General features: G+C 35.5%; 2 long non-coding RNA genes across 2 annotated transcripts; one reads left to right on the forward strand and one right to left on the reverse strand.

The window, feature by feature from the left end:
* Positions 1-2,071: 2,071 nt before the first annotated feature.
* Positions 2,072-5,403, reverse strand: LOC146458156 (uncharacterized). The gene is made up of 2 exons (XR_014858342.1): positions 5,028-5,403; positions 2,072-3,979 (listed from the first exon to the last, which is right to left on the reverse strand). It is a non-coding gene; the product is annotated as an uncharacterized LOC146458156 (long non-coding RNA).
* Positions 5,404-5,459: 56 nt separating this feature from the next.
* On the forward strand, positions 5,460-8,201 carry LOC146458157 (uncharacterized). The gene is made up of 3 exons (XR_014858343.1): positions 5,460-5,548; positions 5,653-5,721; positions 7,803-8,201. It is a non-coding gene; the product is annotated as an uncharacterized LOC146458157 (long non-coding RNA).
* Positions 8,202-11,611: the final 3,410 nt, after the last annotated feature.

Below are 11,611 nucleotides of genomic sequence, written 5' to 3' on the forward strand. Positions count from 1 at the left end.
CTCATAACATGGAAATTATACAGTGAAAGGCAATAAATTGTTCTCTTGTTGTTGTTGTCATTTTTTTCTTGGTTGACCCCATCAACCTGTAATTTCCACATTAAATTTCGCTAGAAGTGACTGTTTATGACGGTAGAAATGATAGATCATTTTTCAAAACTATAACCCTTAATATGTCAGAATTTATTTTAATTTGATTTGTGATCTGACTTACAAGAGGTTTGACTGTTTGACTGCTTCTTTTTTTATTTGCCATTAACCAAAAAATACAACATAAATACATTAAAGATGATACACAATATTCCTACTAAACTATTTACAAGATGAAATGTGTTAAAGGCTAGGAAGCCTATATAGAAGCCTGGGGCTTATTAACTATAGGCGTCCTGGAACTATAGGATAAACCATAGAAGTTAATGGTACTGAATGAAAATTCCAATTAATTTTTTTTAAAAGAAAAAAAAAAAAGAAAGAAAAAAAAAGAGAAAAAGGTGTGTAGCTCAACAAAGAGTCAATTTAACTTACTAGAAAGAAGGAATTTTCTAAGTCTTTTGCCAAACTGATACTTTCACTGTTTTGAATTTCACGACTTATTTAGTTGAAAAGCGTAGGACCTTGAAACCGAATTGAGAATTTTCGAAGATTAGTTCAACAATAAGGTATATAGAAAAGGTTGGAATTTCTTGTATTATAAGAATGTATCTGGCTTGCAAGAGTAAACATATCGCGAAAATAATTTGGAAGTAAGCTTCTTTTAAAAAATTACATAAATTTACCTATTTGGTATAAATAAATGTCAGAGAATTTTAAAATCTCCTGTTCTTTAAAAAGAACACCAGTATGAGCATCAAAAGAAACTTTAGATATTATTCTGATTATCTTCTTTTGCAGAACAATAATCCGATTTAAATTAGACTGATATGTTGATCCCCACACAGAAACACAATAAAGTAAGTAAGGGTAAACTAGACTATAGTACAAGGAACGTAAGGAGGTTTTGGGAAGGCAAAAACTAGACTTATAAATAATACCTATTGATTTTGATATTTTTCTAGAAACACTAAGAATGTGAGGCTTCCATGACAAATGCTCATGGAGGATAACACCTAAAAATACTGTCTCTTTCACATGTTCAATTGCATTGTTGTCAATTTCAATAGATATATCAAGTGTTTTCCTCCTTTGGGGTGGTCTAAAAACCATAAAATTTGATTTTTTAAAGTTAATGGACAGCTTGTTTTCTCGACACCATTGAGTTAATTTAAGCATTTCAGAATTCAAGATTCCAGGAAGCAAGTTAAAATCTTTGTGGGAGAAAAATGTGTTTGTATCATCTGCAAAAAGAATAAAATCCACGACCCTTGACACGTTACACAGATCATTTATATAGAGTAGAAAGAGTAGGGGACCTAGTATAGAACCCTGGGGCACCCCGCACTTAATTTCGCAAGACTCCGTACTGACACCATTAAATTCCACATATTGTTGTCTATTGCTTAGATAGCTTTCGAACCCTCTCAGTGAAGTGCCACGAGCACCATAATGCTCTAATTTTGAAATCAAAATGTTATGATCAACGGTGGCAAAGGCCTTGGACAAGTCTATAAAAATACCAACTGTGCATTCCTTATTGTCAATGGCGGAAGAGATTTTGTCATATAAACAAGTAAGAGCATAAGCGCTAGCGGTGTAGTGATGCTTGCGAAAACCATACTGATTGTCAGAGAGAATGTTATGATTATTAAGAAACCTTAAAAGACGATTGTACATTACTCTCTCATTGCTTACTACAGTACATTAACAATATTGGTTTTATTTTATTTCTTTTCAGAATGCAATACTTAAACTGCACAGACCGTTGAAGAAACAGCTATTTCAAAGACACCTATGACTCATTAATTCCACAAAAGATATTGTGTACTCAATTCATACGCATAGAAGCTTACTCTTCAGCAGGGAAACTTGGGATCATAAGGAGCTTTTTTATCATTGACTTGAATTTCATTTTACTATTACCAAGCGATAACAATTCCACCTACGTATACAGGAGGTACATGTAAACATCTACCCGAGGGAGGTCATGATGTTTATAGCACCATGCAAGTATGTATTATAATAGGGAAGAATTGACTTGAAGAAAACTTATGAATTTTAAGGGGCTTTTGCACTTCATGCACAAGGCCCTCAAATTTGGAATGACAACCCTCTTGATTTAGGTAATTCGCTTACTGTCTCGAATTGTAGACAAAAACTTAAAGATTACTTCCAATCAAATTGTGAATTCATGTCCTTTTGAACTCTCGTATACACGGCTTAGCTTAATTTAATATTTTATTTGTTATTTATTTAATTTTTTTTCATTTAAGTTATTATTATTATTATTATTATTATTATTATTATTATCACCACTATTATTAACATTAATATTTATCTATTTATTTATTTATTTATTTGTAAACTGTAAAGTAATTGCACCATTTTGACCAATCTCCTGTATGAATTGTGCCATATAAGCCCCCGGCTTCGGCATCTCAATATCGATTTACAGGTATTACTTATTACCATGCACTCTCTTGTACTATCATTATGAATAAAGAGCATTATATATTATATTGTCTCAGTTGTTCAATAATTATTGTATTCAAACAGAAGAAAAATAAAGAGAAAAGTCCAAATTCTCCAATGCCAAAGGTACAGTGTAAATTCAGTTCAATTTCTCTACCCCAGCCAAATTCAATTCCCTTCTTCCCAGGCATGGTACATGGTCAAATGCCATGTCGGAGAGGGGGGGGGGGGGGGGGGGGGGGACAAGGCATTTATTTTTTGTTCAAATTTGACTTGTTCTCCAACTCATGACAATGTTCCACCCGTATTTAGAAGCATAGAGCTTACTTGATAACAAATGACACGTCATGAGCTTAAAAAATGAAAATGAAAACATTTAGGGGTGGTCATTTGGATCTTTTGAAAAGCACACTCAAAGGTTCATGGCATGGCTCAATTTCATTTTGACCTTTACTTGAGGTACTGATTTGTTGACTTACAAAATAATAGCTCTTTATGTCATATCTTTTTGACTCAATAGCCACAAAGGTTAGCAACCATAACTGTAATTGAATATGGATATTTGAAAGATACATTTCAATATCAAGTGAAAGATTAAGTAGAAGAAAGACCCTCAGTTATATTTTTGGGATTTCTTTTCACAACAGCTTAAGGACGGTGCCTACTAATAGCAAAGTATTTTTGCACAGTTTATTACTATGCGGGGAAAGCAGATCTCGGTAGCGGGTATTGAAAGCCAAATTTAAGGAAATTGGGGGTAACCACGCATTTTTTAGAGATAACCAAGTAACAATTATTCTAAAAAGCAACAAAATACAAAGCAATGTAGGGCGCTTTTTTCCAAATTGAAGCTTTATTATCTCTGAAAAATGCATGATTTCCCCCCAATTTTCTTTTTGGAAACCAAAATCACTTGCTAAGTTCTGCTTTCTCCGCATAGTTTTAAAGTGCGCAAAAATATCCCTGTAATAGTAGGCACCACCCATAGGAAACCCGAGCATCTCCAGATGCACAGAACGTATGCGCAGTAACAATAGTAGGCACCGTCCTTAAGTTCTAGAAAGGACTAAGAATCTTTCTTCCAATTAAACATTACTTAAAAATGTTGGTCATTTTGTATCTTTGTACTCTAAGTGGTACATATATACCAATCTACACAATTTCCTGCCAGAGAGGAACAAAATTATGACCATTTGCATCCAATCCATCATTATATGGGAGAGCCTCCGTCAATTAACCCTACAAACTTGAATATCAAATTTTACATAATTTTGCCAAATGACGAGAGGTCAAGCTTGACAATAACAGTTCAACAACATCTGTTGTACACAATGTCTTTTGAGGAATTGATGAGTCATAGGTGTCTTTGAAGTAGCAGTTTCTTCAGCGGTCTGCACAATTTAAGTATTGAATTCTGAAAAGAAATAAAATAAAACCAATATTGTTAATGTATTGTAATAAGCAGTCAAACAGTCAAACCTCTTGTAAGTGATCACAAATTAAATTAAAAATAAATTCTGACATATTGAGGGTTATATTTTTAAAAATGATCTATCATTTCAACAGTCATAAACAGTCACTTCTAGCAAAATTCAATGTGGAAATTACAGGTTGATGGGGTCAACCAAGAAAAAACGACAACAACAACAAGAAAACAATTGCCTTTAATCATCATAACAGCTATTATGCTATTTTAATGCACCTGCATTTTTTCTATTTAAACCCATAACACCTCTCACAGCAAATCTTTATGGCCGTAAAATTGTTTCATTAGATGAATATAAATGGCCCAGCATAGGTCAGTGTGTTGCCAAAAAATAATATTGATAATATATTATATTCCATGTTATGAGTGTAAATAAAAAAATGAGAAAACTCTCATTAATCTCATTCTAGTGAGATTAAAAGGCTTTTTAAATTATAATAATAATAATAATAATAATAATAATAATAATAATAACACTTCTTTATAAATAAATTTATTCTTAACAACATGTACACGAAATGCAAAAGCCCCTTAAGATTCGTAAGCTTTGTTCAAGTCCATCCTTCCTTATTATAATACCATAACCTCCTTTAGGTAGATGTTTACCTCCTATAGGCGGATGTTATGAGTTGGTAAAAATGAAAATATTTATGAAATTCAAGTCAATGATAGAAAAGCTCCTTATGATCCCAAGTTTCCCTGCTCGAGAGTAAGCTTCTATGCCTATGAATTGACTTTTATAATACACAAGTTATAAAATAAACACTGTAAGCCACTGTACCTCCCTTAGGTAGATGTTAACCTCCTGTAGGTGGATGTTATGAGTTGGTAATAAAATTAATGAAATGACACTCAGGTCAATGATTAGAAAAGCTCCTGCAAGATTGTAAGTTTTAATGCTTGCAAATAAGCTTTCCATGTGTACGATTGTGCCAGTATAACACATACGATACAAACGTGGTGCTATAAAACGTACCTCCCTTAGGTCGATGTTAACCTCCCGTAGGCCGATGTTAACCTCCTTTAGGTCGATGTTAACCTCCCGTAGGTCGATGTTACCTGAGCAAATCTTGACTGTTTTCATAGTTCCACGTTTCTTCCACAAATCGAACGTAAAATCCTTGAGGTCAGTGTTCAGACGCCGAGAAACGAAAGTGGAAAGAACTCTGTATTCTACCATAACGAATCCTAACAAACGTTCCAAGTCTTTATTTCCCCGACGCCGTCCGCCATTACTACTGAAAGAGAGTGAATACAGGTCAATTTCCGGTATAATCGGATCTCGGTTCGTGGCTGCTCCGAAGAATAGCCTGATGACGTCACCTCCCTTAGGCCGATGTTATCTTTTCTCAACCCCTTTTGAGTGCCGCCTGGAAATGAGTTTTGTCACGAGTTTGACACGTGGCGTCATCACGTGTTAAATTTTGTTGACCCAAAAGGCTTTGCAACCCCATAACCAAACGTGGCCGCAAACTTTCTTCATCTCTGGGTTTCAAGGTATTTTTTTGGAAAAATTTTGCGTTTTTACGTCTTTATAATTGTGGTTCAAGTTTCAAACGCATTTAAAATGTGATACAGAAACCAGATGTGCCGTTTTTCAGGTGTTTGCAAGGTTCTAAGTTTGTGTTTGAATGCGACCTGACTCAGCTTACCGGGAAAACATCGCGAAGGTAGGTCTTCTTAATTAAAACATTCGGACAACGTATTTAGTTATTTGCGAGTTTAAAACTATGTAATGACAGTGTTTTGAGTAACTAATGCGCCGATCAAATCGAAACTTCAACATCCCCCCCCCCCCCCCCCCCGGGCAAACCCCGGGCATTTGACTATATTCTGTGCCCGGGAGTGGGGAATTTGACGGGTAAGGCCTTCCCGGGGGTGGGGAATTTGACCTTGCCTGGGTGGGGTGGGGAAAATTGAACCGAAAGTGTCAGGTTTCAAATCGCTTTTTGGGGGGGGGGGGGGAAGGGGGGTGCCGAAGTCGCTAACAGCTATAAACACGTGTTTGGACGAGATGGAAGAGTTTTAAAGGAAGAGATACAGCATTACAAAGAAAGCTTACAAAAAAGGTCTTCAAAAGTGAGAGTGCTTAAATGTTAATTATTTTTATAGATCGTATATAAACGATGTAGATTTTTTATACAATGAGTCAAGCTGCGGCTTTGTCCCGCAGTGAATAGTGAAAGAAATAAACACTGTCGAATGAAAAACCGCTTTGGCTTAAATTGTAGAATATCCTGCCGCTCGAACAACATTCTACGTAGCCGGCTAACTAATTTTAAAATATGTATTTCTAGTTCTTTAAAAAATGTAGTTTTTTTATGCAATGAGTCAAGCTGCGCCTTTCTCCCGCATTTGTGTCTGCAGAGCCAGGTTTTTAGAATAGCCATAAAACACTTAACAGCAGTGAACAGTTAAAGAAAAAAAAACATTGTCGAATGAAAAACCGCCCGTTTGGCTTAAACTGCAGAATACCCTGCCACTCGAACAGTCTACGTAGCGGGTAACTCATTTTAACTTAATAAATTCAATTTCCAATCATTAGTTTCAATGTTAAAGTTGTCAGAGTTGTGGTTTTTGTAGTAACTCACGACAAGGAGGCGACAACGATTGTTCTTTACTGAGGGGCATTTGACAGACAAATCCGACGATAAGGTGGGGCATTTGAACACCATTTTGGCCCGAGGGGGCGGGAATTTGAACGATCCAATCTTCAAAAGTTCAAATGCCCGGGGGGGGGGGGGGGGGGTGTTGAAGTTTCGAGTTGATCGGCAAATAATTCCTGGATAAAAGCTATAGAATTATTTAAAATTGGGGTAATTAACTTTGTAAGCGCCAAGTTTGAATTTCGCGGGGGTTACGCGGGGAAGTTCTCGGTATTTTTTTGGGGGGAGGGGGTGGGGTGGTGGGAATACTGATACTGCGTGCAATTTTGGGGAGGGGAGGCGCCATCTGTGCTCCAAATCCTGACCCAATTTTAGATCAAAGTATACCTTGGAAACTGGACAGCTGGTGATTTGTTGTTAAAAAAGAGGAGTCAGTACCTCTTTGAATAATAGGAAAATGCAATTTGGCTAATTTTTCCAAGATCTTGTTTGGTTTTGTGTTTTCACCCAGTTTAGTGTGGGAAAGGGTTTAAAAATCAGAGGCTTTTGGTCTCAAATAGTGCATTATTTACTATTATTTACTACTATTATCAGTGGAGTGGTATGAAGAATTTAGTCAAAAAGTCTGAGATAAGGTTTTGGTATCTAATCTGGAACAATGTTGCAAAATGCAGATTGATGTACTACCAAAAAAAAAATCTCTGAGTAACCTCCCTCCCGATGGCAGGCCCAAGGTCCAATTTATGTGACAAAAAGAGCATGATAGAATGACAACAATATGGGCATGGCATAGAACAACAATGCATTAGAGTTGGCATTAATTTGTAATGTGTTTATAAACAAGAACATGTGAAAAATAATACTGTTATAACCTGGCCATGTGGTAAATCTGCATTAGAGTTTTGTTGATTGTTACATTTGAGGGGTAAATTAAAGGAGTTTATGCACAGAATTTCAAATTGTACAATTTTGTTCTTCTGTCATAGAACAATACAATAAACTTGGCATTTGGAGCATAACCCTGTGATTTGTCTGCCTTGTTTTTTTTCCCTAAAAATAATCGTCCAGCAATCTATAAAACAACAATTGTGGCAAATTTGAGTCACTGGGCCTGATTTTTTAACGTCTGCATATTTGTATTACAGGACCAGAGGCATGATGAGATGACGGAAGATGTGCACTGCTCAAGTGGTGACCAGCTGGACAGTGTAGATAATCTTTTGTTTTGTTCTATCAATAGTGAACCAAGCATTAAAAGGAGAAGTGTTGTGAAATGTGGAAGCACATTGAGATAGCAGTACAAATTTTGTACTACTATCTCAACAGCTTAAATTGCATTTACATGTATTATGGGTTGGACGACTTTTGTTTGAACATTTGGAATTGAGCTTCGGACAATTGTCTAATGGACAAACAACAAAATTTTAAATGGTTGTTTTTGGATTTGATGCTAACAACACTTCTCCTTGTTTCTACATCTCCAAGTAAAGTTCTGCTGTCCAATGTCTGCATCCAGTTATCAGACAAAAGACCAACTTTTACATGGTTGTGAAATTTTCGAGTACTTCTGAGAATTCAACAGCCAAAAAATTACGGGGTTGATTGTGAATTTGTACTGAAATACTATTCTAATTGACCAATTCTTTGTATTCTGGACAGTTTTTTTTCGAAATTTTTGAAAAATGTGCACGACACGGGTCCATAAATTCACCTCGAAATGGACTTATAGATCCTTCAAATCACTTGCATGTCGCTAGTCTTGCATTTAGAATTATACGCCTTTCTTTCTCAGGCGTAAACAAAGACTTCTGAATTAATTTTTCATTTAGGAAAGCTTTTGGTCTGTTTTTCTTTCTGTTTTCATTGACAAAACGTGACAACTGCGTAATCTTGGTAAACAAACACATGCCCTCGAGACGGATCAAATTTCACCCATCAAGGATCAAATTTAATTGAAATTTTGGAAATTTTTGCTTTCAAGTTTGTTTTTTGGAAAATTTTTAATTGGCAACTGGTGTATTTTATTCCATGATTAGTTTTTTTTACTATTTTTAGACCAAAGGGGTGTTGCTTTTTTTGCCCTGTATTTTTACTGCACATGGAGTTGGAAATAACCACTTTGCCAAATTTGCTGAATTTTAGAAAACCTTTGAAATGGCTGGTGATCAATGGTTAAAGTTTGCCAGATCTTCAGCTCACACAAACAGTTAGTTTGTCACTCTGAAGACTGTTTAACTTCACAAAGATGACATGGATGCTCTTCACCATAGTTAGTTGAGGGACCGGTTATGAAACTTTGTCATGAAAACAATGGTGCTGCAATGTATGTTGGAAGGGCCACGACAGTGCACAATCCTTTGTTTGAATGTTCACACTACAGTTGAATATCTTAACACGAACGTTTCTATTGGTCAGTTGCTCCAACACATCTCAAAATCTATTGTCGTCTGTGCACTGTCAAGGTCAAAAATGCTAACAAAAACATATCACAAAGAAATTTGTCAGGCTTCATAACCATTGCCTTTTATTAACTATGTTTTCACGCACAGATAATAAACTTTTAGAAACAAAAAATGCTGACACAGCACAATGACTGTTTTGTAGATACGATGAAGGAAATAGAAAGATTGCTTGATTTTCTGTCCATTGGAATTATTAAAAATATAAGATCAGTCTTCTGGAAGTCAAGCCAAACCAATCAACTACTCACATCACAAAGCTGCATTGCACTGTAAGACATTTTATCATTGTAGAAACATGATGTCATCATGCCAATCACTAGAAATTGAAATAAACAGTTAAACTGTATGTGGGATATAAGTCAACTTGGGTGTACTCTAGACAAGCAGGACTTTACTTGGCTTGGGTGTGTTTATTTTAATAAAGAGCAGATTGATATTTGGACCCAAATGGACCAAATTTCTTTCCTCAGAATTTTAAGATAGGCACTCGATTTTAGAATATTACAGTCATTACTTCAGAACAGATTATATTTTTTGTTTTTCACTTCTAGCATTAAACTGAATATTATAGCTGTCCACCTCTGGCCTTATGTGAAATAACAAATGTTGATTGATCCCAACTGGTACATTTTTTTTATTATGCCACCACAAATTAGATGACAAGATGAAACTAGAACAAAAGCAAAGGGGCCGTTGGCAATGAAACAAAGCTTAGATTTTACTTTGCAAAAAAAACTTCTTACCTTTTTAGCATTGATTTCACTGCTATGTGACCTTGAAAATCAAAACATGTTTGGTAAAGGTCTTCCCTAAAAATAGTTAGAAGATGCTACCAAACTTTTGACTGTCAAGCCTCATAAACAAGAAGTAAACTGACTCGCTGTTCTTCAGACAATTCTGGGACCAAAATGCCAGAAAAACAAAAGCTTTGGAAAAAATTAAGCTGAGCTATAAACCCCCATTTGGTAAAGACTTGGACTATAGCTTGTAAGCCAATTTTCTTGAACTCAAAAGTCTTCTGATTGTATTAGTTGTTGGCATGTAGGGAACCCAAACAAACTGAGTCTAATGCGTGACCATTTGTAGTTTAAGAAATATCAGGGAGTGAATAAGAATACCGGAACATTTGTTATGTCAAGTGAGGCTTTCGTTGGAGGTTAATATTCAGTTTAACATTTGAAATGCAATCCATTGAGGATTGGTGGAGGTATTATCAATTTTGAGCAGGATGTGTAGAGAATTTGAATGAAATAATTAGTTTACAATTTTTTGGTAAAAATTCAGGAAATTACTTTGTCACAAGCAAAATATCTAAGGTCTCTGTATAGATATCACACTGTTGCCATGGAAACAGGCAAAAGGAATCATGGAAATCATCAGCTGGGAAATATTGTTTTGACAATGACAACCATATTATAGCTGAAATCAAAGTGCAGCACAGAAAAAACAGCATTTTTTATCATACAATTTTGATCTAAGGCTGTCTTTTGATAACATTAATTTTATCAATCTGCTCTTTATTAAAACGGGGCTTGTTACATCATCATTGCCAGGCTGTAACATGTTTACATCAGACATGAAGACCTGGCCACGGTTGTTTAATGAGTAGATAACATTATCCAGCTGAAAAGTAGCTATCCAGTGGATATGATAGTTGAGTACATTTTATCTGCTAGATGGTGGTTTATCTGCTGGATAAAGTTATCCACTCTTTGATCAACTGGGGCCAGAATGTCTCTTGTTAGCATAAGCCCAGCATTGATGTTTATGTAGCCATCTCAGGGCTTTGAAGTGTCTACATGGCCTATGGCTATTCTTTTCCTTGTCATTGTTACGATGTGTAGGCAAATGTCCCCAAGCCTGTCTGATTCTAATGCTTTTTAACTATTCAGTTTAGCTTTATTTGTTATGCACTGAGCCTTTCAATAATTTAGATGGGACACCTGTCTACACATTGTGGAGATGTCAAGTAAACAAATAGTCATGGGCCATGTAGACACTTAAGGTTACACTAAACCTTTTTGACTGTGTTATGTGCAAAGACCCGTAAGTGCTCAGCTTTAGAGTAAAGTATCCAAAGCTGTACATCATTTTAAAGCTTAAGGAAAGGAGAAATGTAAGAAATCAAACTTCCTTAACTCAAAACTGTACCCACTTCAAGACCTTAAGTGTAAATTTACTGAGGAATATAAACATAAATTGCCCATGCAACCATTTAACTTAACATCCGGTGATTGCAAGATGTTTGGCAGGTATTGGCCTCTGTGTAAGGGATTTTTGACTTATGTTTTAGTTTTGAAATGATAACCTTAAATGCAAAAAATGGCTGTCAGAAATCACTTGTCAAACTTCAAGTAGCTTTCACTTTGTCTTAAAATTTTTGTCAAGTATTTTTGACATTAGTTTTCAAAACAAAGTAAAAGTGGCTTACAGCTGAAAGTTTGATTTATGATTTCTGTCTGCCATATTTTTTTGTGTCTGAGCTTGTAAAT

Source organism: Pavona decussata, unplaced genomic scaffold, assembly GCF_977016875.1.
Source record: "Pavona decussata unplaced genomic scaffold, jaPavDecu1.1 SCAFFOLD_234, whole genome shotgun sequence".
Classification (NCBI taxonomy): Eukaryota; Metazoa; Cnidaria; class Anthozoa; order Scleractinia; family Agariciidae; genus Pavona; species Pavona decussata.